Below are 6000 nucleotides of genomic sequence, written 5' to 3' on the forward strand. Positions count from 1 at the left end.
AGATGGAAAATATATAGAGAATCTGGATACAGTATGTTATTGTGTTGTCTTCGAATTGTTTGATGGCTGAGGAAGGAGTAACAGCTCTAAAAGACATTTGATTTTAAATGCTGCTGAATCAATCCAACACACACACACACACACACACACACACACACACACACACACATATATATTTGAAAATGCCTTGGCTTCAAAATTTAGGTCAAAAGATATGTTACTTTGGAGAAGAGGTTTTGCTTTTGTTTCTACAGGAAATGAGAGGCTCTGAATTTATTCTGGGTTAAGAAAAATCAGGTTTGATCATGGAAAGACCCCTGAAAAATCTCTGCTAGGAGTAGATGGCCCATATGATCCAATGCTTCAGAGAACCTCTGTTGAAGTCTCCGAGTTCTACATCCAGAACAGCCTCAAGACTGCTGGCTGAGGTGATATTCCAGTTAGGACTTGACCATAATCCTAAATTTTCTTTAGGTTCCCATAAGATTATCAGCACCTCCAAATAGCAGGAAGTAGCCTTGAAAACTATACCCACATTCCCCAAAAATGGGTTGTGGATGTTTGTCTTTGTTTAGAGTGTTAGTTACAAGTTGTTATGGATAATGGTCAGGAAGAAATCTAAACAATGGAGATTAGATTTAGAGCTTTTGTTTTGGAAAAAAAAGGGAAATGCTGTGGGGCAATGGTCTTGTACCCTGTAAAGATTTGTCACTTGTATACGTTTAATAAAATGCTGTTTGATCAGTAGCCAGGCAAGAAGTATAAGTGGGGCTGCCAGAATAGGAGAATTCTGGGAAGAGAAAAGGCTCAGTCTGCAGTCATTACCCAGCCACAGAGGAAGAAAGATGAGAATGCCCCACTGATAGAAGGTACCAAGCTATGTGGTTAACACAGACAAGAATGGTTAATGTGAAATGTAAGAGTTAGTTAATAAGAAAGCCTGAGCTTGTAGGCCAACCATTTTATAATCAATGTAGGCCTCTGAGTGTTTCTTTGGGACTGAACAACTGTAGAACTGGGTGGGACAGAAACTTCTGTCAACATTTATTAGCATGGCTCCCTCTGCATCTGCTGAAGACTTCTCTTACTCAGCCCTTCTTCATCCCATCATTCTGTTTGACTATCCTGCCCAACTTTATCCTGTTCAGCTATTGGCCAGTCAGCTTGATTATTAAACCAATCATAGTGACATATATTCATGCAGCATACAGAAGTATTATTCCACATCATTCATGTCTGTAATTAAACATTGACTGCACAGATGCCTGCTTTACTTACTTTTATATCACTATGATAAAAGGCTGAAACCAAGGCAATTTATTAAAGAAAGCATTTAATCTGGTTTGCAGTTTCAGGGTATTAGTGTTCTTGATGGCAGGTGAAGGAACAGCTGAGAGCTCACATCTTACTCTACAACCAGAGGCAGAACAAGAGAGCACACAGAATCACATGAGTCTTTTGATACCTCAAAGCTCACCCCTTGAGACACACCTCTTCCAACAGGCCCCATGTCCTAATCCCTCCAAAACAATTCCCCCAACCAGGGACCAAGTATTCAAATATATGCAAATATATGGGAGCAACCTCTTTCAAATCACCATAATACCCTTTCCACATTTGTCTTGTGTAGGTGGAGACTGCTCTTTCACTTCTGGCGGCCCAGACCTGAATAATCACACAGAAACTATATTAATTACAGCACTTCTTGGCCGACAGCTTAGACAAATTCCTAGCTAGCTACCTCTTTTATCTTAACCCATTTCTATTATTTTGTATTGCCATGAGGCTGTGGCCTACCAGTAAGGTTCCATCTGGCATCTGTCTCCTTGGACAACTACATGGTATCTCTTTGATTCTGCCTACTCTTTGTCTATATCTCTATTCAGATTTTCTGCCTGGCTTTACTCTACTAAGCCATTGGCTGAAATAGCTTCTTTATTAACCAATGGTAATAAAACATATTCACAGCATACAGAGTGGAATCTCACATCAGTTTGTGACCATATTTCTCTGATGTCATGTAATGCTTTTTGAGGAAATATAAGCATAACTTATGTAAAATTCTATGAGCATGTTTGAGTAAAGGGTACAAGAAATTCCAAACTACCTTGATGAATGCCATGCGTATCTTAAACATCCTCTGTCAGTGACATGTGCTACAACTGACAGAATTTGTCCAAGATTCTTGGACTTCTTATTCACAGCTAACCATTGTTGGACTGCAGACTGTAAGTCATTTCAATAAATTCATATATACATATATTATTTATTATTATTATTATTTTATTTACGCCTTGGCAATGTTGAAGCATGCATGGGCAGCCCATATATGGCAATCTTTTGCACTTGTCCATATTGAGTTTCATGATCTAAGTTGATGAGGACGACTGACTAGGTATCTTCCTCAAGAGGGCACCAGATTTCATTACAGATGATTGTGAGCCACAATGTGGTTGCTGGGAGTTGAACTCAGGACTTTTGGAAGAGTAGGCAGTTTTCTTAACTGCTGAGCAATCTATATTCATTTTATAAGTTCTGTGACTCTAAAAAACCCCGACTAATACAGATCTTATGGTAGTTTGAATAAAATTGGCCTTCATAATGTTATAGGGTCTGGCACTTTTAGGAGGTGTGGCTTTGTTGGAGTGGGTATGGCCTTCTTGGAGGAAGTGTGCCACTGTGGGGGTGGGCTTTGAGGTTTTCTATGCTCATTATAATTTCTGTATAGCCATGTTCTTTAAAAGAATTTTTTAGTTTTTTCCCAATATTTTAACATGTATATATTATATGTTGAGTGTATTATATTAACTCTTTGTCCTTACTTATATTCTGGTATCCTTTTCTCTCCTATTGGTATTCTTAATCACTCTAGAGAAATAAAAAATAATTGATATTAATTCTTCTAGAGTTTTCCCCAAATTCTTTCAATGGTATTATACTTCTTTTTGGAAAGTCTGGTAAAATTTAAAAGTTGGATAGAATTCAGTAGTAAATCTGTCTGGGCCAGGGCTTAAATTAGTTAAGAGATTTTTAAAAGTTCTACTTCCATCTGGTTGTTTATTACAGATATGTTTAAACTGTTTATCTTCATTGAGTTTAATTTTGTCTAGGAATTCATCCATTTTAAAAGAAATTTTGTTTTTGAGATTTTAATTTAATTATATTTCTTTCTTCCCTTTTCTCCCACCAAACCTTTCAGTATACCCTTCCCATTATCATTTAAATTTATCGTCTCTTCTTCATTGCTATTGCATACATATATGTATTTGCTTATACATATATATTCCTAAATATAGCTTGCGGAGTCCATTTAAAGTTACTTGTACATATGTTTTCAAGGTTGACTATTTGAAGGTGTGCTCTTCTCTGGGGAGGACTAACCCTCCCACCCACAGGTTTACTCGATTGTTGTATAGTGTTTGTTAGAATTCAGGCATTATACTGGCCTGTCACCTGACAGGATGTACCCTGGCCAGCCTAGTCCTTTGGACCCAGAGCCCTTGCCCCACACCTTCGTTCCTCGGACCTACCAGTCTTTTGGGCTCCAATTCCTTGGCCTTTATGTCTTCTGTCTTGAACTCCACTGTGAGCAACTTGGTACACCTGGCCCCTCCCCTTGAGAACCTGAGAGAGTGCATTGCCCCTGTGTCATATCTGAGTGCAGGGCAGACAGTATCCTGTCACTTTAAAAGGTGATACTCTATCTGCTTCTACCTTTTCTTTCTTCTCTCTCTCTCTCTCTCTCTCTCTCCTCTTCCAGAGGCAAGTCTTCAGAGGCAAGTCTCTTTCCTTCTCTCACCCCCTTTTCCCTTCCCTTTCTCTAATAAAACTTCTACCATAAGCTCTGTCTTTCTGACACGTCTGTCTCTCACCTATAGCATGGATCCTCACCTTCCAAGGTCTCTCTCCTGCAGAATCTTCTCAGGGTTCACTCGGTAAAGCTGTGTAGAGTTGAGGCCTCATTGGCTTTCTCCACTCCCATTTGGCAAGTTCATTGGCGTCATCCTTGTTCAGGCCACATTTGGGTGGTAATGTTGGTGAAACGTTATGGGCACAGCTTCTGATGTTAGTAGGCTACACAATCTCACAACAAACTTTTGGGTCCTTTGGTTTTTACTATCTTTCCATTCCCTCTTCTGCAATGTCCCCAGAGCCTTAGGTATAGGAATGTTTTGCATGAGTATCCGATGGTCTTCACATCTCTCCATTTTGATTGATTGTGGTGTTTTGTAGAGGTTGGTTGCAAAGAGAAGTTTCCTTGATGTGGGGTAGAGACTACACGTGTCTGCAGGTATAAGGACAAATTCTTATAGACTATTGTTGGGATTATTTTGTTTCTAGCAAATTAGTGGTAGTAGATTCTCCTCTAATAGCCATGACTGCCCTAGCACTGAGTTGTTAGCTAGGTTTCTAGTATCAGGCATGCTATGACTCTTGTTGAACAGATCTGAAGTACAATCAGAGAGCCATTGTTTGCCTCCAAGATATGTGCATCAGTACTCCTGAACCTGTAAGGTTAGAGTTCCATGCTGGTCGTTGATGTGGGTCATAGGTGTCATTGGTAGGTGGGACTGTTGCTTGCCTCCTTTGGAAGTTTGCATGCACCTTCTGGGTTTGAAAGTTTTCCTTAAAAAATCAACTATTATTTTGATGGGTTTTCTTTATTTGTGGATTGCAGTTTTTCTCTTGAAACTTGCACTACACCTTTACTGTCCTGTCTACTTTGTGTTTTAACTATGAGATACCACTTATTTTTTTCTCTGTTTTGTCTTTACTGTGTTCTGTGTGCTTTTTGTAATTGTATGAATGAGTCTTTTCTTAGTTTGGGACAGTTCTCTCTATGATCTCCTTGAAGGTCCTGCATTTGCCATTGACTTGGGATTCTTCTCCCTCACCTTCACATAGAATTTGAAGGTTTTATTTCTCCATGGTGTCCCACATAAACAATATTATCTAGGCATGTACAGCTCCACAACTCATTATCTGCTGATTACATCACCTCAAGTCTGTGCTTCTGTAAGAAAGATTAGTTTTCTTAAAGAGTGTTTGGAGGTGGTGACATTTTCTTAATTTTAGCAAAGTGTTGTTAATTTCTAGGTGATGTCCCAAAGCCACTGTCAAGTAGGAATGGATGCTATCAGGAATATTTTGGAAGCAGAAAGGATACCTTGGAGAATCGAAATGTTTTTTTTCCTACTTTTATAAATAGTATATTATTATTTTTACTTGTGTTTTGTTCTCAAGGACTGGGATCAGCTAATGCACACAGACATGTAGGGCCTGGGGAGAATAGCTCACACACAGGAATCCCAGAGCTCAGCTGTTCCTACTGCATGTTTTCCTAGAATTAGGGAAGTTCACTTTCCCATCTGATGGTTGCACTTTCTGACAACCTCAAGGACAGGATTGCCCTTTACAGATGACATGATAATCATGGGTCTAGAGGGAGATGAGCTGACGACTTTCTTCTTTATAACTACTTCGTAGGGCCTCATTCTACATGGATGCTTATCAAAGGCCCGGCCAGGTGAGGGGTTTGTTTTTCTATTCATTAATAGTGAAAGCTATAAGTAGGTGGTGAATGAATTAAGATTTTCTGTAATAAAATACTAGAGAATTCTCTGCTTAAATTTTTACTTTTGAGCCTTACTGTATCAAGAGCAAACACAACAGAATCTTATAGACATAAAATATCAGTGTAATGATTTGTAAAAGAACATAGATTCCGCTTACTATGATCTCTGATTGTAAAGTATGTGACAGTAGAAGGTGGGGCTGCTGGAAAGAGGACAGGGTTTAGCAGAAGTTCAGAAATCAAGAACAGGAAAGGCTAGTAGAGTGAAGATATTCAATAAATATTATATATTGAAAATAAATGTCATGAAACTCATCCCTTTTTACAATGATTGTACACTAGTACATATGTAAAAAGTAGCCCCAAATGGAATATTTTAGCAAGTGTATCTGACTATAGATTTTCCTGAGTGTGTGCTTTAATAA

Source organism: Microtus pennsylvanicus, chromosome 21 (genome assembly GCF_037038515.1).
Source record: "Microtus pennsylvanicus isolate mMicPen1 chromosome 21, mMicPen1.hap1, whole genome shotgun sequence".
NCBI classification, from domain to species: Eukaryota; Metazoa; Chordata; class Mammalia; order Rodentia; family Cricetidae; genus Microtus; species Microtus pennsylvanicus.